The following is a 23946-nucleotide window of genomic DNA, read 5'->3' as shown; positions in this document are numbered from 1 at the left end:
AAAACAAGAACGAGCTCTGAGACGTGGGAACTCTGTTGACCGCAATCCCTAATCCTCTCCAACCACACTAAAGGCAGCCGTGGATTGCGCCTAACGCTCCCTATGCAACTCGGCACGGCCTGAGAAACTAGCTAGCCTTAAAATAGAAAATAAGCCTACCTTGCCTCAGAGAAATACCCCAAAGGAAAAGGCAGCCCCCACATATAATGACTGTGAGTTAAGATGAAAAGACAAACGTAGAGATGAAATAGATTTAGCAAAGTGAGGCCCAACTTTCTGAACAGAGCGAGGATAGGAAAGGTAACTTTGCGGTCAACACAAAACCCTACAAACACCACGCAAAGGGGGCAAAAAGACCCTCCGTACCGAACTAACGGCACGGAGGTACACCCTCTGCGTCCCAGAGCTTCCAGCAAGTAGAAAAAACAAATTGACAAGCTGGACAGAAAAAAACAGCAAACAAATAGCAAAGAGGAACTTAGCTATGCAGAGGAGCAGGCCACAGGAACGATCCAGGAGGAAACAGGTCCAATACTAGAACATTGACTGGAGGCCAGGATCAAAGCACTAGGTGGAGTTAAATAGAGCAGCACCTAACGACTTCACCATATCACCTGAGGAAGGAAACTCAGAAGCCGCAGTACCACTTTCCTCCACCAACGGAAGCTCACAGAGAGAACCAGCCGAAGTACCACTTGTGACCACAGGAGGGAGCTCCGCCACAGAATTCACAACAGCGACCCTCAAGACTGGGCATTTTCCCTTGCGCCAGGAGATCCTGCATTATGTAATATTGATGCGTTTTTTCTGGCGCTCGGATTGCTGTACGACGAACCTAATTCAGTGGATCAGGCAGAGAAAAATTTGCTGGCTCTGTGTCAGGGTCAGGATGAGATAGAGATTTATTGTCAGAAGTTTAGAAAGTGGTCCGTGCTCACTCAATGGAATGAATGTGCGCTGGCAGCTATTTTCAGAAAGGGTCTCTCTGAAGCCCTTAAGGATGTCATGGTGGGATTTCCTATGCCTGCTGGTCTGAATGAGTCTATGTCTTTGGCCATTCAGATCGGTCGTCGCTTGCGTGAGCGTAAATCTGTGCACCATTTGGCGGTATTATCTGAGCATAAACCTGAGCCTATGCAGTGCGATAGGACTTTGACCAGAGCTGAAAGGCAAGAACACAGATGTCAGAATGGGCTGTGTTTCTACTGTGGTGATTCCACTCATGCTATCTCCGATTGTCCTAAACGCACTAAGCGGTTCGCTAGGTCCGCCACTATTGGTACGGTACAGTCGAAATTTCTTTTGTCCGTTACTTTGATCTGCTCTTTGTCTTCCTATTCTGTCATGGCATTTGTGGATTCAGGCGCTGCCCTGAATTTGATGGACTTGGAGTTTGCTAGGCGCTGTGGGTTTGTCTTGGAGCCCTTGCAGTGTCTTATTCCATTGAGAGGAATTGATGCTACGCCTTTGGCCAAGAATAAGCCTCAGTATTGGACCCAGCTGACCATGTGCATGGCTCCTGCGCACCAGGAGGATATTCGCTTTCTGGTATTGCATAATCTGCATGATGTGGTCGTGTTGGGGTTGCCATGGCTACAAGTCCATAACCCAGTATTAGATTGGAAATCTATGTCTGTGTCCAGCTGGGGTTGTCAGGGGGTACATGGTGATGTTCCATTTCTGTCTATCTCATCATCCACCCCTTCTGAGGTCCCAGAGTTCTTGTCTGATTACCGGGATGTATTCGATGAGCCCAAGTCCAATGCCCTACCTCCGCATAGGGATTGTGATTGTGCTATCGATTTGATTCCTGGTAGTAAGTTTCCTAAGGGTCGACTGTTTAATTTATCTGTACCTGAGCACGCCGCTATGCGGAGTTACGTGAAGGAGTCTTTGGAGAAGGGTCATATTCGCCCGTCATCGTCGCCATTGGGAGCGGGGTTCTTTTTTGTGGCCAAGAAGGATGGTTCGCTGAGACCTTGTATTGATTACCGCCTTCTAAATAAAATTACGGTCAAATTTCAGTACCCCTTGCCGCTGCTGTCTGATTTGTTTGCTCGGATTAAGGGGGCTAGTTGGTTCACCAAGATAGATCTTCGTGGTGCGTATAATCTTGTGCGTATTAAACGGGGCGATGAATGGAAAACAGCATTTAATACGCCCGAAGGCCATTTAGAGTACCTGGTTATGCCATTCGGGCTTTCTAATGCTCCATCAGTGTTTCAGTCCTTTATGCATGACATCTTCCGAGAGTACCTGGATAAATTCCTGATTGTATACTTGGATGATATTTTGGTCTTCTCGGATGATTGGGAGTCTCATGTGAAGCAGGTCAGAATGGTGTTCCATGTCCTGCGTGCTAATTCTTTGTTTGTGAAGGGGTCAAAGTGTCTCTTTTGTGTTCAGAAGGTTTCATTTTTGGGGTTCATTTTTTCTCCTTCTACTATCGAGATGGACCCTGTTAAAGTTCAGGCCATTTATGATTGGACTCAGCCAACATCCCTGAAGAGTCTGCAGAAGTTCCTGGGCTTTGCTAATTTTTATTGTCGCTTCATCAATAATTTTTCTAGTATTGCTAAACCGTTGACTGATTTAACCAAGAAGGGTGCTGATGTGGTCAATTGGTCTTCTGCTGCTGTGGAAGCTTTTCAGGAGTTGAAGCGTCGTTTTTCTTCTGCCCCTGTGTTGTGTCAACCAGATGTTTCGCTTCCGTTCCAGGTCGAGGTTGATGCTTCTGAAATTGGAGCAGGGGCTGTTTTGTCGCAGAGAAGTTCTGATTGCTCGGTGATGAAACCATGCGCCTTCTTTTCCAGGAAATTTTCGCCTGCTGAGCGAAATTATGATGTTGGCAATCGAGAGTTGCTAGCCATGAAGTGGGCATTCGAGGAGTGGCGTCATTAGCTTGAAGGAGCTAAGCATCACGTGGTGGTCTTGACTGATCACAAAAACTTGACTTATCTCGAGTCTGCCAAACGGTTGAATCCTAGACAGGCTCGTTGGTCGCTGTTTTTCTCCCGCTTTGACTTTGTGGTTTCGTACCTTCCGGGCTCTAAAAATGTGGAGGCGGATGCCCTGTCTAGGAGTTTTGTGCCCGATTCTCCGGGTTTGCCTGAGCCGGCGGGTATTCTCAAAGAGGGGGTAATTTTGTCTGCCATCTCCCCTGATTTGCTGCGGGTGCTGCAAAAATTTCAGGCTAATAGACCTGACCGTTGCCCAGCGGAGAAACTGTTTGTCCCTGATAGGTGGACGAATAAAGTTATCTCTGAGGTTCATTGTTCGGTGTTGGCTGGTCATCCTGGAATCTTTGGTACCAGAGATTTGGTGGCTAGATCCTTTTGGTGGCCGTCTCTGTCGCGGGATGTGCGTTCTTTTGTGCAGTCCTGTGGGATTTGTGCTCGGGCTAAGCCCTGCTGTTCTCGTGCCAGTGGGTTGCTTTTGCCCTTGCCGGTCCCGAAGAGGCCTTGGACACATATCTCTATGGATTTTATTTCGGATCTCCCCGTCTCTTAAAGAATGTCGGTCATTTGGGTGGTTTGTGATCGCTTCTCTAAGATGGTCCATTTGGTGCCCTTGTCTAAATTGCCTTCCTCCTCTGATTTGGTGCCATTGTTTTTCCAGCATGTGGCTCGTTTACATGGCATTAGAGACAACATCGTTTCTGACAGAGGTTCCCAGTTTGTTTCGAGGTTTTGGCAAGCCTTTTGTGCTAGGATGGGCATTGATTTGTCTTTTTCCTCGGCTTTCCATCCTCAGACAAATGGCCAGACTGAACGAACCAATCAGACCTTGGAAACATATCTGAGATGTTTTGTTTCTGCTGATCAGGATGATTGGGTGTCCTTTTTGCCTTTGGCTGAGTTCGCCCTTAATAATCGGGCCAGCTCGGCTACTTTGGTTTCGCCGTTTTTCTGCAATTCTGGGTTCCACCCTCGTTTCTCTTCAGGGCAGGTTGAGTCTTCGGACTGTCCTGGTGTGGATACTGTGGTGGATAGGTTGCAGCAGATTTGGACTCATGTAGTGGACAATTTGACTTTTTCCCAGGAGAAGGCTCAACGTTTCGCTAACCGCAGGCGCTGTGTGGGTCCCCAACTTCGTGTTGGGGATTTGGTTTGGTTGTCATCTCGTTATATTCCTATGAAGGTTTCCTCTCCTAAATTTAAGCCTCGTTTCATTGGTCCATATAGGATTTCTGAGGTTCTTAATCCTGTGTCTTTTCGTTTGACTCTTCCAGCTTCTTTTTCCATCCATAACATGTTCCATAGGTCATTGTTGCGGAGATACGTGGCACCTGTGGTTCCATCTATTGATCCTCCTGCTCCGGTTTTGGTTGAAGGGGAATTGGAGTATATAGTGGAGAAGATTTTGGATTCTTGTGTTTCGAGACGGAAACTCCAGTATCTGGTTAAGTGGAAAGGTTATGGTCAGGAAGATAATTCCTGGGTCTTGGCCTCTGATGTTCATGCTGCCGATCTGGTTCGTGCCTTTCATGTGGCTCATCCTGGTCGGCCTGGGGGCTCTGGTGAGGGTTCGGTGACCCCTCCTCAAGGAGGGGGGGGTACTGTTGTGAATTCTGTGGCCAAGCTCCCTCCTGTGGTCGTGAGTTGTACTTCGGCTGGTTCTGTCTATGAGCTTCCTTTGGTCGATGAGAGTGGTACTGCGGCTTCTGAGTTTCCTTCCTCAGGTGATGAGGTTAAGTCGTTAGGTGCTGCTCTATTTAACTCCACCTGGTGCTTTGATCCTGGCCTCCAGTCAATGTTCTAGTATTGGTCTTGCTTCCTCCTGGATCGTTCCTGTGGCCTGTTTATCCTGCATAAGCTAAGTTCTGCTTGTGTTACTTTTGTTTGCTATATTTTCTGTTCAGCTTGCTATATTGGTTTTTCTTGCTTGCTGGAAGCTCTGAGACGCAGAGGGAGCACCTCCGTACCGTTAGTCGGTGCAGAGGGTCTTTTTGCCCCTCTGCGTGGTTGTTTGTAGGTTTTTGTGTTGACCGCAAAGCTATCTTTCCTATCCTCGGTCTATTCAGTAAGTCGGGCCTCACTTTGCTAAATCTATTTCATCTCTGTGTTTGTATTTTCTTCTTAACTCACAGTCATTATATGTGGGGGGCTGCCTTTTCCTTTGGGGTATTTCTCTGAGGCAAGGTAGGCTTATTTTTCTATCTTCAGGGCTAGTTAGTTTCTCAGGCTGTGCCGAGTTGCATAGGGAGCGTTAGGCGCAATCCACGGCTACCTCTAGTGTGGTGTGATAGGATTAGGGATTGCGGTCAGCAGAGTTCCCACGTCTCAGAGCTCGTCCTATGTTTTTGGTAATTGTCAGGTCACTTTGTGTGCTCTGAACTTCAAGGTCCATTGTGGTTCTGAATTAGCTGTTCATAACACACTGGGGACAAGACACAGGCAGACCGGCACGGCTGTGACACTGGCTGACAGGGCTGATACTCTGGTAGGAACTGGTATACAGGCGGGTGTATGGAAAAGGGTAAGAACCGGTTCAGACTGGAGAACATAAAGAAACAGGTAGAGACCTGTACGGCAAGTAGCTGAACAGAGGTAGAGCAAGAGCGGATGCAAAGCAGGATCACAGGAGGCGGAGTAAGAGCAGGAGGTGGAGCTAAGAGCAGAGAAGGAGAAAGCAGAGCTAAGAGCACAGAAAGAGAAGGCAGAGCTAAGAGCAGAGAAGGAGAAGTGTTGTGAATTTAGCTTTTGGGCTCCCTCCGGTGGTTGTAGAGGGTAATGCAGTTGTGCCTGGACTGCAGGAGTGGACAGGTGTATCTACTAATTGCAAAACTGACTGGGGTATATAGCTTTGCTGGATCCTTTAGTCAGTGCCAGTTGTCCATTGTTCTTGAAGGATTCACTTCCCTGCTGGTCTCTCCAGTTTGCTGTGTTTTTCTACAAAGATAAGTCCTGGCTTTAGTTTTTGCTGTCCACCTGCAGTGGACCTTATAGTTCTGTGCATTTTCATGTTTTTGTCTTGTCCAGCTTGGTCTGTGAAGGATTTTTTGCAGCCTAGCTATTTCTCTGGAGATGCAGATATACCCCTCATGTCTTTAGTCAGATGTGGTGATCCGTATTTTCTGCGGTGGATATTTTCTAGTGTTTTTATACTGACCGCATAGTACTCTGTTCTATTCTTTCTTTTTAGCTAGTATGGCCTCCTATGCTAAAATCTGATTTCATATCTGCGTATGTTATTTCCCTCTCCTCTCACAGTCAATATTTGTGGGGGGCTATCTATCCTTTGGGGATTTTCTCTGAGGCAAGATATGTTTCCTGTTTCTGTCTTTAGGGGTAGTTAGATCTTAGGCTGTGCCGAGGGGTCTAGGGAGTGTTAGGTACCCCCCATGGCTACTTCTAGTTGCGCTGCTAGGTTCAGGGTTTGCGGTCAGTACAGGGACCACCTTCTCCAGAGTACGTCTCATGCTGCTCCAAGGCCACCAGATCATAACAGAGAAGGCAGAGCTAAGAGCAGAGAAGAAGAAGGCAGAGGAGGATGCGGAGCCAAAAGCGGAGTCACAGGAGGCGGAGCCAAGAGCGGAGACACTGGAGGCAGAGCCAAGAGCCAACCACAGGAGGCAACGCCAAGAGCCAGAACCACAAGAGGCAAAGCCAAGAGCAAGAGGATGCAGAGCCACAGATAGTGGCAAGCAAAGCAGAGAGGTAACGTAGAGGTAAACACAGCAGAGTAAGAATAGGAAACAAACAAAGAAGGAACAGGAACGGACATAGACCAGAGTACAGACACAAAAGTAATGGAACACAGATGAAGGCCTGCGTATTGCAGCCCTCAGAGACAGGAAACAGACATGACCTGGCAGCTCAGTAGCAAATGCTAACTGAGGGAAATAGTTTGCTCAGGCATCCTTCAATGGGTGAGGATGCCTTAGGCTACGTTCACATTAGCGTTTTCCGCGGTTGCGTCGGGCGCAGCCGCGGCGACGCATGCGTCATGCGCCCCTATATTTAACATGGGGGGCGCATGGACATGCGTTGTGCTGCGTTTTGCGACGCATGCGTTTTTTTTGCCGCAAGTGTGGGGCGCAGAAAACGCAGCAAGTTGCATATTTTTTGCGTCCAAATTTCAGCAAAAAAGGACGCATGCGTCGCAAAACGCTGCGTTTTAGCGTGCGTTTTGTTGCGTTTTTGTTTGCATTGTGCGTTGCATCTCCGACGCAACATCGCACAACGCAAATGTGAACGTAGCCTTAAGTATCAGAAGCCTCTAGGCTATTGGCCAGGGACACCTTAGGGAGGTGCACACAGTCTCACTAAGAATCTGGAGTTGCTGGTGCCACCCCCCTATGCACACAGCCAGGAAGTGTACACAGAGTAAGTGGCCATGGAGCACATGGCATGGAGCCAGCAGCAGACAGATTTCACAGCATGGCACTGGGTGAGTGAGTTGATGTAACAGGCAGGTGGGGAATGGAAGGCCATGCAGTGATGCCGGCAGGGTTGTTACATCAGTGGTGCAAGCTGGCAAGTAGAACAGTCCGGTAACCGGGGTAGAACCAAGAGGTCAATACAGGGACAACATCACAAGGCAGGAGAGTAGTCGTGAAACGATCTGTGGTCAAAAATTAAGAATGTTTACAGGGAGCCACAGCAGGATGCTTAGAAGTTCTCTATAAGAAAGTCAGATTATAACTGGGTGGACAGCAGATTTCCAGGAGCATAAATAGCTTGTGGACCCTCCAAGGCCGCACTGTAGGAAACAAGCACAGAAAAAGTAACTCCTGATCTCCCAGTACAGACAGAACTAAAAGTATCCAAGAACACGGAACTAGAGTAGTCATCTTTTGGAACAAGAGTGCGGCACTGCCTGTCGAAAGAAGCAAGAGACCGACAAGACAGGTACTGACACAAGTGCCACAAAAGATCTCTCCCATATATGTGCATTTAGAGAGTGTACATCACCTGGAGCTGTGCGAGGAAAAGCCCGTCAAGGTCTACCCTAGACTAGTCTAAGCTCTTCCTATAGTCAGAAAAAAGCAATCAGCCACTGATTGCTGCCACCTGTAGTTTGGGCAGCATGAAATTACTTCCCTTCAATTAAAAAATGGGGTTATTTTTCAATCTAAATGGATGCTAAATTATAAATATTGAGGAAGATTTATCATGCGCAGCAGGTAAAATGGGATCAAATGCAGTTAGAGACAGGGACGCCGAATTCAGATCAGACAGAGCTTCTCCTGTTCTTTATTGTTGGTGTAGATAATAAGTGCAAAGTCTTTACATCCAGGTACAAAACACAGGATTACCATTGCTTAGCTAAGGACATACTAGACATTGGCCTCCCTAACTATGTAGATGGCCTAGTGCCAACTAAGTAATGAATCAGCTAATATCTAGACTGAGGTCTATAGAGAAAACAAGGTCAGGTAGGGAAAGTTAGGTCCGCTGCCAAAACTAGTTAATATGTCGTAAAACTCCAGGCTAGAAAGCATGAATTACCAAAGCCCTTACCAAGCTGTACTTTCCTAGGGATTTCCAGCTTTCCTGGATTCCTTATACATCACCCATCTTTGCATGGAGATATACAGCTCTGGCAAAAATTAAGAGACCACCACATCAAAACCCTTTCATGGGCAGCCCAATCTCCAGACCTGAACCCCATTGAAAACCTCTGGAATGTAATCAAGCGGAAGATGGATAGTCACAAGCCATCAAACAAAGAAGAACTGCTTACATTTTTGCGCCAGAAGCAGCGTGAAAGACTGGTGGAAAGCATGCCAAGACGCATGAAAGCTATGATTAAGAATCATGGTTATTCCACAAAATATTGATTTCTAAACTCTTCCTGAGTTAAAACATTAGTATTGTTCTTTTTAAATGATTATGAACTTGTTTTCTTTGGATTATTAGAGGTCTGAAAGCACTGGGTTTTTTTTTCTAATTTTGACCATTTCCTCTTTTCAGAAAAAAATACAAAATTAATTGCTTGGAAATTCGGAGACATGTTGTCAGAAGTTTATAGACTAAAAGAACAATTTACAGTTTACTCAAAAATAGACCTATAAAGAGAAAAATCAGAAAAAAACTGAACATTTTGCAGTGGTCTCTTCATTTTTGCCAGAGCTGTACATATTCCATTGAGATATACCCATTCAGATATACAAACAAGGAACAAAGTTTCAAATCCCTTTCTTTGCTCCGCAGCACTGTACTGCACTTGCCATCCTATCACTTCCAGTGGTTTCATCAGACTGAACCTCTGCTGTGTCTGCTGCTTGTACAGACATGTCTCAGCATGCACAGAAAAGCTCGGCTTTCTAATGGCCTGTGCGCACGTTGCAGATTTGCCTCTTTTTTTTGGGTGCATATTTGTCACAAAACCTGAAGGATTTCATAGTACCAAAAAAAAAAATCAGAATCCTGGAATTTCATACACCACAGGTTGTTGCTTATTTGTGACTTGCAGATTTGGTGAAGATTTAAATCTGCAGAGGGTCATTTTTTTGTTCAGCTTTTATTATGCAAATTTCAAAATTTGCACCAAAAATGCATGTAAAAAACGCACCTATTATGCAGCAATTTTACTGCCACAAGAGAAATTTCTGCACCAAATTCTTAATGTGTGCACATAGCCTAACATTGACAGAATATGCTGCAGCAGATCGCTTATTGAACACCTTTAGAGCCTGTTTACATCTGGGCGAAATCTTGGAATCCCGACCACTTATCCGGTTTAATTTTCATTTCATAGATCAATAGTTCACACGATAATAAGCAACTTTGTTATATATCTTATAAGAGAAATCTTTTTTATTGTCTGTACATGTCCCTGCTTAATTGTAAAGTGCTGCGGAATATGTTGGCGCTATATAAATAAAAATTATTATTATTATTAAATCTGCTTTTTTTCACTGATCATTCTTTCTCAACTCACGGGTAAAATTATTATTCAGTAAAGACAGATTTTCCCATTTCCAAGATAGGAGATGACAGTTGGTGCTTAGAAACTTCTACGAAGAAGGGAGGAGCTGAAGGCCGACACAGACATTCCGCTGCAAGTTCTCCTGAAACAAAAGTGGGAATTGTTTCTCCAGAGGAAGCCAGAAAGCGAAACATTGCACAGTTTGTCTTTGTGTCGTGAATTTTGTGCTCAGTTTTTAAAAGAATAAAAAATAAAATATAATAAAAAAAATAATAATATCCAAATGTTGAATGTAAAATTTGACATAATGTTGAAAATCGGACAATCTCTAGGCAGGCGAAAACCAATAATAAATAGTTTATAATGGTGAAGTGTGAAGGCAGAGAATCAGTAATTCTTGTTTTTCTCGCATCTTAGATTACTGCGTTACATAATAGTCATATTAGCATTTCCCATGGTAACCTCGGTCGCACCTTCGGAGGCTGCTAACAATCAGTAGCTACAGATATAGAAAGTGTATTCATTATGGAGAATGCCGCCTTTGTGATTTCAAGCGTACATATGTCTTCATCCCGGTTTCTTGGCTCCTTGGGCTTTTTTTTCCCCGAGCCCGTCTGCCTTTCCATCTCCTTGTTTACCAACCACAATATGTACAGTAAATGAGACATAAACGCTCTAACACATTCTATCGCCCTCAACCACAAAATGAGCACTTTGACGCTTAGTGGTCTTTTATTACGGCGGGGTTTTATGAGTCAGAAAGCCATTTTACAAATAAAGATAAATGCGGAAAGAAGCAAAAATTGCATGTCGGTAATTACCGTGCCAGTCCGTGGCGTTATTTATACCCGGTACACAAATTTCTGGAATACTTAATGATAGACGGAGCAGTCACATCGGGGTTTTATGTCTACGCCGGCATTGCTTTATATGACGTTGTTATTTGTCTGCAGGAATAGACGGCCATAAATAATTCTACGGTCTAAGAACACAGCAGACACACGATTTCTGGATGTAGATTATATATGGGCGCCATTGGTCGGATCCGCCGATGTCCGGATACTATTAAACCGCAGAACATTGAATAAAACAAAAGAATATTCTCTGCTTCTATTCACTACATAGCGTGAAAAACTTTACAACTGAATCACTGTTTCCTTCTCCATAAAAGAATACTATTGCCCGCGCCGCGTTGTATCCACCAAACTCGTAATCTTATGAACTCCCTCGCTGGGTCTTATAATAAACCACCGATATCACGAGAGTCAGAAAAAAATGTTCACTTCATCTTTTCTGAACATTTATTTCCACATTGTGATTTTGTAGGGGTGTCATATTTAAAAGGAATCATCCGGTAAAAGACAATGAAAGCCGAACCTTAGAAAACAGGTTTATGAGGATCATTGGGCGACACAGTCCCAGTGGGCTCCTCTTTGCGTTGGAGGTTTCCTTCTCTCTTTCCAAAACTATAAATTTTAGATTTTTCAATAACTAGTTTTCCGGTACAAGCTGTGGTTTTTATCACTACCATTTTCAGATCCATATGACTTTCTGATCCCTTTTTATTCTTTTGTTTGGGGAGGCAGAGTGATCATAAAAAAGTTTTAATTATTTTATTTGGTTTCGGCAATCACATTATGGGATTAATATTGTTATATTGTATTGTCTGGGACTGTTTTGCACACTGCTATATGAAATATGCTCATTGTTTTATTTATTTAGAGGTGGCTGATTTGAACTTTTATATTTTCAGTTTTTGTATTAATTAATACTTTTTTCATATTTTTTATTGGTCCCCATAGGGGGACTGTATATTACACTGCAATACTGTAATATTGCAGTATATTGTAAACTAATTTTATTAAATAGGTTGTCTGATGTTGGGGTACAAGTCTGCAGTCACTCTACATGACTGTAAACTCGTGAATCCTCACAGCATGCAGAGTGCGCGGTGCCATGATTCTCCGGTGCCGGCATCATTAGCAGGAGGGCGCGTGACCGCAAGTATGCGATTGGAATGTTCTCTGCCACATTCCAACTAGACGTTCTCTTGTATTGAGTGAGGCCCCTCACGTCTATTCAGCATGTGACCGCATGTATGTGAATTGCAAACTTGTGGTGACGTGCCCTTCCTCTCGTGGCACCGTAGTATCCTGACAGCGCGCACTGTGCGTACTGTGAGGATTCACAAGTCTACAGTCACATAGAGTGACTGCAGACTTGTACCCCAAGGCCGGGCAACCCATTTAAGCCCAGCCTATAAACATGGCAAACACAAATGTCTTCAGTAGTCAGCCCACGCTGTCATGGCAATAACATAAGCACCTCGCAATCATGCAGCAGAGGTGAGGTGGATCTCGACGGACATCAGAACTGACACTATTCCCCATGTCCAGCATCTTTAAAGTCACGGTCACAACCGACAGGCATCTTGCAGGTCAAACAATGGCAGTCACAGCTATCTCTGTTCTCAGCATTTCGACCCAGTCATCACTCACACTGTATGGTGCAGGCTCAGCTCATGAGCCCGTTCTATTCATTCAGTATGCAAATGTCGCAAGTTGAATCCTGGGCAGAGTGTGTCGCCCCGGTCAGAGGGGGCTACAGCATTTGCCCAGGTACACCATGAGCTAGCCCTCTTAGGATAGGTCACTAGTACGGTATGTGTTTGGTTCAGATTTGACCCCCGTCCACAGTACAAATAGTGATTCAATGTTTACCCTGGCACGACGCCTTGTCTGTATGAGTGGTTATTCTTCATACACCAGTGATGCCTTCCTAGGAATTTTGACAATTATTTTCAGATTTAATCATTGGATTTGTGAAGATTATGATGAAGTTGATGGTTTTATTAGTTTCCATAAATTTTAAAACCATCAACCTTCTTCAAGGGAAGTGGTAAGAAAATTAGTAGAAAACCATCAACCTTCTTCAGGAGGAGGGGTAAGAAAATTAGTAGAATTTCACTTTTGACTGGGAGTTGTATCACAGCAACATTAACCTTTTCTTTCTTTCTACTTTTATTGTTTCTAAACGAGATTTTGCCACTGCCAGTTCCCTGGAACCATGCTGCTTCTGTATACATGCTGGATTTTGTAATAATGCAAATATTCTTACTTTTGCAGAAATCAATTAATTGTGGCTGCTGATAAATAATATGAGAAATTTATTTTTTCTTCAGATGACATCAACGTGGAAAATAAGAGAGGTGGCAAAGTCATTAGTATTCAAGGACGTAGAAGAGAAAAGGTCAGTTATAATTAAGGACAGCCTGGAGAACATAAAACACACTCTTAGAAAAGCAGTGATTGCAGTAATAATTATTATTAGTTTTATTTTTTTTCATTAGATTGGCTGAAGGCTAGTGTTCCATGGCAACCTTGGCTTTATCAATGGCTTGATGGTCTGCTAATACCATGGTATGCCACTGGCAATGCTTCGAAAATGAAGAATTCAGGTAGTCCTCCTCTTGTTAAATGTATTTAAATCTTAAAGCCACTTTAGGACACAGGGCAAAAAGCAGGAATGTCTCTAAGAATGATGGGGCTTGTAGGCACTTGCGTCCATTGCTGGATGACAAGGATAACGGTATGAAGCCATTCTTTGTCTAGTTACCCATTTCACCTTTGGGGAAAATAAGACCACTCCATATTCAAACTACATCATAGTATCTCGCCAGATCTCATGGGACACATTACTGGTTGGCAGTATCCTTTAGTACACAAGGAAAAAGCAGGAATGTCTCTAAGAATGATGGAGCTTGCAGGCACTTGCCTCCATTGCTGGATGACAAGTGTAATGGAAGGAAGCAATTCTTTGTCTAGTTAACCATTTCCATTTTGGGCAAAATACCACTCCATGTCCAAATTACAGCATGGTAACTCTTCAGCTCTCATAGGGCACATCACTGATTGCCGATATCCTTACAAACGCATATACACAGATGAATGGTAGTGATCAAAGCATGGCTCTCATAGTGCAAAGTGATGCCCAGCAGTAAACAAGGGCATGTTGCTTTCTGTCTCCTTTCTATTACCCTTTTGCCAATTTTTTTGCCAGCAAGATAGAAGACATTACACATAAGTACTGAGATCTGTTGCTGTGAATCCAGCACTGATGTAAAATATGTGAGCCCTTTGCTCCTGCTCACAAGAGCTCCGTTCCTCACTCTCCCGGCCATGGAGTTTTAAATGAAGATAAAATAAAGTTGGGACCAACATATACCAGTGGAATTGCTTGTTTTTCTTCTGAAGAGCACCCGTGATCATGATGTGTGGCTGATAACTTAATGACTGTCGAATGACACCTGGGCCCAAGATTGGGACAACCTCAGTTTTTTCAGACAGTGCCGTTTATTTTTGTTTCTTTTGGCATTTGGATGACATATTACTATGCTAACTAACCTTACTGTTTTGACCATGGTGTCACGTTCCCCTGGAAAAACCTGGAGTTAGATGGTCACCTTGCGTAATGAATCACGGGTCTTCTTTAGAAATGGTGTGAGTTGTATCCCATATTAAATGGATTTAGTTTCCTCTGGTGCTGAAGATATTAACATCCCTTTCTATGCTGGTGATAAACGTGCAACTGCTTCCGATCTGGTCATTACCTCTTCCTGTATAAACTGGTCAAACCTTGTTGTCCCTGTCGGTGAAATACACTGCTCAAAAAAATAACGGGAACACTTCAACAAAATATAACTCCAAGTAAATCAAACTTCTGTGAAATCAAACTGTCCACTTAGGAAGCAACACTGATTGACAATCAATTTCACATGCTGTTGTGCAAATGGAATAGACAACAGATGGAAATTATTGGCAATTATCAAGACACACTCAAAGGAGCGGTTCTGCAGGTGGGGACCACAGACCACATCTCAGTACCAATGCTTTCTGGCTGATGTTTTGGTCACTTTTGAAAGTTGGTTGTGCTTTCACACTCGTGGTAGCATGAGACGGACTCTACAACCCACACAAGTGGCTCAGGTAGTGCAGCTCATCCAGGATGGCACATCAATGCGAGCTGTGCAAGTAGGTTTGCTGTGTCTGTCAGCATAGTGTCCAGAGGCTGGAGGCGCTACCAGGAGACAGGCCAGTACACCCGGAGATGTGGAGAGGGCCGTAGGAGAGCAACAACCCAGCAGCAGGACCGCTTCCTCAGCCTCTGTGCAAGGAGGAACAGGAGGAGCACTGCCAGAGCCCTGCAAAATAACCTCAAGTAGGCCACAAATGTGCTTGTGTCTACACAAATGGTTAGAAACCGACTCCATGAGGATGGTCTCAGTGCCTGACATCCACAGATGGGGGTTGTGCTCACAGCCCAACACCATGCAGGACGCTTGGCATTTGCCACAGAACACCAGGATTGGCAAATTCGCCACTGGCGCCCTGTGTTCTTCACAGATGAAAGCAGGTTCACACTGAGCACATGACAGACGTGACAGAGTCTGGAGACGCCATGGAGAGTGGGTGGGTGGACGGGCATGCTGCAGTGATCACCAACGTACATTTCCCCCAATGTAATGACTATGATATATTTATATTTTGGCGAGTTCATCATTGTGGATTGGGTACATATATCCTCTTAGATAGTGATGTGTGTCATGATCCCAATGGCAGGGGATCACAAAAGGACAAGCACAAAAACAAAACAAGCTCTAGGGTGATGGAACCTGAGCTGACCGCGATCCTGAACCTAACCACACAACTAGCAGTAGCCGGGGAACGTGCCTACGATGATTCCTAGACGTCTCGCGCCAGCCGAAGGATTAACTTCCCCTATAAGAAGAAACACAGACCTCACTTGCCTCCAGAGAAACACCCCACAGAAATAGCAGCCCCCCACATGTAATAACGGTGAAATGAGAGGAAAGCACATACGTAGTTATGAAAATAGAATCAGCAAAAATGAGGCCCGCTAAAGCTAGATAGCAGAGGATACAAAAGTGAACTGCGCGGTCAGCGAAAAACCCTTCAAAAAACCATCCTGAAATTACTTGAACTCATGTGCCAACTCATGGAACATGAGGAGTAATTTCAGCCCACTAGAGCAACCAGCAGCAAGGAATCACATATCTGCAAGCTGGACTAAGACAAAAATTAAGCAAAACGTGGAACAGGAAAATCAAAACTTAGCTTGTCCTGAAGATAACAGACGCAGGGAGCAGAGGTAAAAAGACACGCTGATTACATTGATAGCCGGCGAGGAAATGACAAAAAAGCCAGGTTAAATAGGAAACACCCATAACCTGAAGGAACAGGTGGACACCAGAGACCGCAGAGAACACAAGTCACCCAGTACCATCAGTAACCACCAGAGGGAGCCCAAAAACAGAACTCACAACAGATGTGATAAATACTTGATATTCGATATTGGTCACTTTAACATGCCTGTCCTAGGTGTTTTTGGGATGCTATATACATTTTTAATGTTTTTTAGCTCTATTTGTCTCTCTTCCTCTGTTTGATATCAATAAAGATGTAATATTCCAAAGTGCCTTACGGGTCATATGACTGTTTTCTGTTTTTCTTTGAATTGTTATGTGCGTTATGTGGCACAAGCGTCATATGTTACACTCGCACATATGTATTTACGTATAGCACACACACATATATGTATAGAAAAAGCAGATACATGCATACATGGAGCACATACATATAGCTATATGCATAAACGGAGCACATACATACAGAGACATGCATGCACATATATACAGACCCACACACCATGCACGCACATAAAAAGACATGCATGCACACACGTAGAAAATAAATCAGTTTTTGACCCTCTGCAGTCACCACAAAAGGGATCTTAAAAGCATAATGCAAGTACAAGTATTCAGGAGTCCCCTAAGATTCACTTAGTGGTGGATGAAGACAACCATGTCTTTATCATTTACAATGTTACTCACATGTCCCGGCTCCAGCACTGGACTTTGCTTCTTTCATCTTTGACTGATGTCATAAAAAATCTTTTACGACCGGGTTAAGCGACTATGGCTATGTACCACTCAAGTGCATTCTGCTACTTTGTTTTTTTCTTGGAGTTAAGCCACACTTCCCAGTTGGATCTGCTCAAGCCAAGTGTCTGATTATCTATTCAGCTTCTTCAGACAGCTGTCTAGCAACCAATTTCTATTATCAAGCTGTTATTCCTGGTGACATCCCTACCATCCATGTTACCTGTGACGATATAGCATTTAATCTTAATTATCCCTTCATAAATTCAGGAGGCCCAGAGACATAGTCTATTATCTTTATGTTGACTTTTGAATGTATGTGTTTTTCTTTGGTTGGTTAAAAAACACAGACTATTGTTCGCATGAGCCTGGATGTTGACTTTTAAGTTGACGTTTGTTGTAACTTATTGTCTGTTATCTCTAGATGACAGGGCGAAGAGTCATGTACCTATCAATATTAATTTAATATTTTGATTACACATTGTACAAGGCTAGTTAGTTTGTTGACCTGCAAAACAGAGAAGGATGGACTGTGCAAACTGATTAAATACTCAAACAGTTAGAATTAAACTCAGCCCAATGTCAATGTCAAAGTCAATGGCGACCCAAACTTTCGTGTTGCAAAAGGCCTGTAAAATGGTCGTAGGAAAGGCTCTCTAAACAAATTTGGAGATATGTATTAGGAAATTGTAGTTTGAGCATTATATATATATATATATATATATATAAATATATAAATCAGTACAGAATGCAGAACCTAAAATGACTTGGTGTTAAAACCAATGACTTATTTTCATTTTTTAATTTCTGTAGGGTGAAGTATTTTCATTTTGTGCAAAACTGATGATAATCGGGAACATCAATCACATTTTTGTACCTTACATCTCGTGAGTAAATCCATCATAGAAAATATTTATTGCTGTCAGATGATTTTTAATGATTTGTTGTATTCATCAACATGCTGGAAAATTGCTTCTCTCTTCGCATTCATTATTTCCTCAGAGTGCAAGGGGGAAATGATTTGATAAAGTGAAGAAGGCGATATTGAAGCTTAGATTAATTAAAAGGTGATAAATATTTAAGAGATACAATTATATCATTGGGCCATGAGTTAATTTCTGTCTACTACCCAAGGAGGACAAGAGCTAAATCACAACTCTTTTTTATCGGGGAGCTATTTGTAATAATAACTTCAGGAACCTGTCCTAACTCAATATAAGGACCTCCACCGGGAGTTATAGTTTCAGTGTATTGAATGATGCCGTAGGGAACGAATAATAGTCTATGTCTCTGTGCATCTTCTGGCAATTTCTGCAATTTAAGCTAAGTTACTCATATAGTTTAAAGAATCAACCTAAGTATAGATACCAAGTGTGCGCAGTAGAGATGTATGAAAATGTAAATGCAGGTCAACCTTACGGGAGTCACGGATCAAGGACCTCACGGATACTGAAGAAGACGAAAAGTGGATTCGGCAACAGGGTTCATGATAAAACAGTTCTTTCTTTGGAAAATTCCATAAAATGAAGATTGAAAACGGCCACCATTAAAAAATGCATAAAGCGATGACATGAAATATGGAGAACACACTCTAGTCTCCCTATTTCATGTAATCATTTTGTGCACTTTTTTCATGGTGACTATTTAGAATCCCGATCTCATAGAATTTTTTTTAAATAAGAGTGTTTTATAAATCTGCTTTTTGTCTTCTTTAGTAGAGTACAGATGAGCGAATCATTTCTATAAGAGTCAAATTTATATATTATTATTATTATTAATTTATTTATATAGCACCATTATTTCCATGGTGCTGTACATGAGAAAGGGGTTTCATACAGAGTTATAGATATCGTTTACAGTAAACAGGTTTACAGTGACAGACTGGTACAGAGGGGAGAGGACCCTGTCCTTGCGGACTTACATTCTATGGGATAGTGGGAAGAGACAGAATTTTTGTTAACTTTTTGGATCCGGCAAATTCAATCAATTTGCAATTTGCTTCGTTCAAATCGCCTAAAATGGCCCCTGTTATTTTATACAATATAAAAGATTGCATTAGCTAAAGAATAGTCACGCAGGAAGGACAGTCATAGCCTGTATAAAAGCAGAAGCAGGGAGAATCACTTGGGCAGCGAGGATCACTTCTCCATAGACTAGCAAACAAGGGCGTGGGGATTTAACCAAGGCATTATGAAAAGGACTCAAGAACCAAGTAATGATATCTCAGGTAGTTAGGGCCGGTGTTGTGGTGTTACCAGTACCAAAAAGGACACCATTTTTTCATCATTCGGTCATCTCTGCTGTTATGAACTGGTGGTTCAGAAACACAATGGACCTGGTGGTTAAGAGCACACCAAGTGACCTGATAGTTACTAATAACATAGGACGAGCTCTGAGACGTGGGAACTCTGCTGACCGCAATCCCTAATCCTATCACACCACACTAGAGGTAGCCGTGGAGCGCTCCTGACCAGACCTAGGCGCCTCGGGCACAGCCTGAGAAACTAGCTAGCCCTGAAGATAGAAAAACAAGCCTACCTTGCCTCAGAGAAATTCCCCAAAGGAAAAGGCAGCCCCCCACATATAATGACTGTGAGTAAAGATGAAAACACAAACTCAGAGATGAAATAGATTTTAGCAAAGTGAGGCCCGACTTACTGAATAGACCGAGGATAGGAAAGATATATTTGCGGTCAGCACAAAAACCTACAAACAACCACGCAGAGGGTGCATAAAGACCCTCCGTACCGACTAACGGCACGGAGGTGCTTCCTCTGCGTCCCAGAGCTTCCAGCAAGCAAGAAAAACCAATATAGCAAGCTGGACAGAAAAAATAGCAAACAAAAGTAACACAAGCAGACTTAGCTTATGCAGGGAAGATAGGTCACAAGAACGATCCAGGAGAGAGCAAGACCAATACTGGAACATTGACTGGAGGCTAGGAACAAAGAACTAGGTGGAGTTAAATAGAGCAGCACCTAACGACTTAACCTCGTCACCTGAGGAAGGAAACTCAGAAGCCGCAGCCCCACTCACATCCACCAAAGGAAGCTCATGGACAGAACCAGCCGAAGTACCACTCATGACCACAGGAGGGTGCTTGACCACAGAATTCACAACAGTACCCCCCCCTTGAGGAGGGGTCACCGAACCCTCACCAGAGCCCCCAGGCCGACCAGGACGAGCCAAATGAAAGGCACGAACCAGATCGGCAGCATGAACATCAGAGGCAAAGACCCAAGAATTATCTTCCTGACCATAACCCTTCCACTTAACCAGGTACTGGAGTTTCCGTCTCGAAATATGAGAATCCAAAATCTTCTCCACTATATACTCCAACTCCCCCTCAACCAAAACCGGGGCAGGAGGATCAACGGATGGAACCACAGGTGCCACGTATCTCCGCAACAATGACCTATGGAATACATTATGGATGGAAAAAAAAGCTGGAAGGGTCAAACGAAAAGACACAGGATTAAGAACCTCAGAAATCCTATACGGACCAATAAAACGAGGCTTAAACTTAGGAGAGGAAACTTTCATAGGAATATAACGAGACGACAACCAAACCAAATCCCCAACACGAAGTCGGGGACCCACACAGCACCTGCGGTTAGCGAAACGTTGAGCCTTCTCCTGGGACAATGTCAAATTGTCCACTACATGAGTCCAAATCTGCTGCAACCTATCCACCACAGTATCCACACCAGGACAGTCTGAAGACTCAACCTGCCCTGAAGAGAAACGAGGATGGACACCAGAATTGCAGAAAAACGGAGAAACCAATGTAGCCGAGCTGGCCCGATTATTAAGGGCGAACTCAGCCAAAGGCAAAAAGGACACCCAATCATCCTGATCAGCAGAAACAATACATCTCAGATATATTTCCAAGGTCTGATTGGTTCGTTCAGTTTGGCCATTTGTCTGAGGATGGAAAGCCGAGGAAAAAGACAAATCAATGCCCATCCTAGCACAAAAGGCTCGCCAAAACCTCGAAACAAACTGGGGAACCTCTGTCCGAAACGATGTTCTCTGGAATGCCATGTATACGAACCACATGCTGGAAAAACAATGGTACCAAATCAGAGGAGGAAGGCAATTTAGACAAGGGTACCAAATGGACCATCTTAGAGAAGCGATCACAAACCACCCAAATGACTGACATCTTTTGCGAGACAGGGAGATCCGAAATAAAATCCATAGAGATATGTGTCCAGGGCCTCTTCAGGACCGGCAAGGGCAAAAGCAACCCACTGGCACGAGAACAGCAGGGCTTAGCCCAAGCACAAGTCCCACAGGACTGCACAAACGAACGCACATCCCGCGACAGAGATGGCCACCAAAAGGATCTAGCCACCAAATCTCTGGTACCAAAGATTCCAGGATGACCAGCCAACACCGAACAATGAACCTCAGAAATAACTCTACTCGTCCATTGATCAGGGACAAACAGTTTCTCCGCTGGGCAACGGTCAGGTCTATTAGCCTGAAATTTTTGCAGCACCCACCGCAAATCAGGGGAGATGGCAGACAAAATGACCCCCTCTTTGAGAATACCCGCCGGCTCAGGCAACCCCGGAGAGTCGGGCACAAAACTCCTAGACAGGGCATCCGCCTTCACATTCTTAGAGCCCGGAAGGTACGAAACGACAAAGTCAAAACGGGAGAAAAACAGCGACCAACGAGCCTGTCTAGGATTCAACCGTTTGGCAGACTCGAGATAAGTCAAGTTCTTGTGATCAGTCAAGACCACCACGCGATGCTTAGCTCCTTCAAGCCAATGACGCCACTCCTCGAATGCCCACTTCATGGCCAGCAACTCTCGATTGCCAACATCATAATTACGCTCAGCAGGCGAAAACTTCCTGGAAAAGAAGGCACACGGTTTCATCACCGAGCCATCAGAACTTCTTTGCGACAAAACAGCCCCTGCTCCAATCTCAGAAGCATCAACCTCGACCTGGAACGGGAGCGAAACATCTGGCTGGCACAATACAGGGGCAGAAGAAAAACGACGCTTCAACTCCTGAAAAGCTTCCACAGCAGCAGAAGACCAATTGACCACATCAGCACCCTTCTTGGTCAAATCAGTCAACGGTTTAGCAATACTAGAAAAGTTATTGATGAAGTGACGATAAAAATTAGCAAAGCCCAGGAACTTTTGTAGACTCTTCAGAGATGTCGGCTGAGTCCAATCATAAATGGCCTGAAGTTTAACAGGATCCATCTCGATAGTAGAAGGGGAAAAAATGAACCCCAAAAATGAAACCTTCTGAACACCAAAGAGTCACTTTGACCCCTTCACAAACAAAGAATTCGCACGCAGCACCTGGAACACCATTCTGACCTGCTTCACGTGAGACTCCCAATCATCCGAGAAGACCAAAATATCATCCAAGTATACAATCAGGAATTTATCCAGGTACTCTCGGAAGATGTCATGCATAAAGGACTGAAATACCGATGGAGCATTGGAAAGCCCGAATGGCATAACCAGGTACTCAAAATGGCCCTCGGGCGTATTAAATGCTGTTTTCCATTCATCGCCCTGTTTAATACGCACAAGATTATACGCACCACGAAGATCTATCTTGGTGAACCAACTAGCCCCCTTAATCCGAGCAAACAAATCAGACAGCAGCGGCAAGGGGTACTGAAATTTGACCGTGATTTTATTTAGAAGGCGGTAATCAATACAAGGTCTCAACGAACCATCCTTCTTGGCCACAAAAAAGAACCCTGCTCCCAATGGCGACGACGACGGACGAATATGACCCTTCTCCAAGGATTCCTTTACGTAACTCCGCATAGCGGCGTGCTCAGGCACAGACAAATTAAACAGTCGACCTTTAGGAAACTTACTACCAGGAATCAAATCGATAGCACAATCGCAATCCCTATGCGGAGGTAGGGCATTGGACTTGGGCTCATCAAATACATCCCGGTAATCCGACAAGAACTCTGGGACCTCAGAAGGGGTGGATGATGAAATAGACAGAAATGGAACATCACCATGTACCCCCTGACAACCCCAGCTGGACACAGACATAGATTTCCAATCCAATACTGGGTTATGGACTTGTAGCCATGGCAACCCCAACACGACCACATCATGCAGATTATGCAACACCAAAAAGCGAATATCCTCCTGATGCGCAGGAGCCATGCACATGGTCAGTTGGGTCCAGTACTGAGGCTTATTCTTGGCCAAAGGCGTAGCATCAATTCCTCTCAATGGAATAGGATACTGCAAGGGCTCCAAGAAAAACCCACAGCGCCTAGCAAACTCCAAGTCCATCAAATTCAGGGCAGCACCTGAATCCACAAATGCCATGACAGAATAGGATGACAAAGAGCAGATCAAAGTAACGGACAAAAGAAATTTCGACTGTACCGTACCAATGGTGGCAGACCTAGCGAACCGCTTAGTGTGCTTAGGACAATCGGAGATAGCATGAGTGGAATCACCACAGTAAAAACACAGCCCATTCCGACGTCTGTGTTCTTGCCGTTCAGCTCTGGTCAAAGTCCTATCACATTGCACAGGTTCAGGTTTATGCTCAGATAATACCGCCAAATGGTGCACAGTGTTACGCTCACGCAAGCGTCGATCGATCTGAATGGCCAAAGACATAGACTCATTCAGACCAGCAGGCATAGGAAATCCCACCATGACATTCTTAAGGGCTTCAGAGAGACCCTTTCTGAAAATTGCTGCCAGCGCACATTCATTCCACTGAGTGAGCACAGACCACTTCCTAAACTTCTGACAATATATCTCTACCTCATCCTGACCCTGACACAGAGCCAGCAAATTTTTCTCTGCCTGATCCACTGAATTAGGTTCATCATAAAGCAATCCGAGCGCCAGAAAAAACGCATCAATATCACATAATGCAGGATCTCCTGGCGCAAGGGAAAATGCCCAGTCTTGAGGGTCACCACGTAATAAAGAAATAATGATCTTAACTTGTTGAACTGGGTCACCAGAGGAGCGGGGTTTCAAAGCCAGAAACAGTTTGCAATTATTTTTGAAATTGAGAAACTTAGCTCTATCTCCAGAAAATAAATCAGGAATAGGAATTCTAGGTTCTAACATAGATTTCTGAACC

At 44.1% G+C, this 23946-nt stretch overlaps 1 protein-coding gene across 7 annotated transcripts in view; it reads right to left on the bottom strand.

The window, feature by feature from the left end:
- Positions 1–23946, bottom strand: part of KAZN (kazrin, periplakin interacting protein) — a 563875-nt gene that overhangs the window by 443333 nt on the left and 96596 nt on the right. The window lies entirely within an intron of this gene.

This window comes from Ranitomeya imitator, chromosome 10 (assembly GCF_032444005.1).
Source record: "Ranitomeya imitator isolate aRanImi1 chromosome 10, aRanImi1.pri, whole genome shotgun sequence".
Classification (NCBI taxonomy): Eukaryota; Metazoa; Chordata; class Amphibia; order Anura; family Dendrobatidae; genus Ranitomeya; species Ranitomeya imitator.
This window is presented reverse-complemented; position numbering and strand designations above follow the sequence as displayed.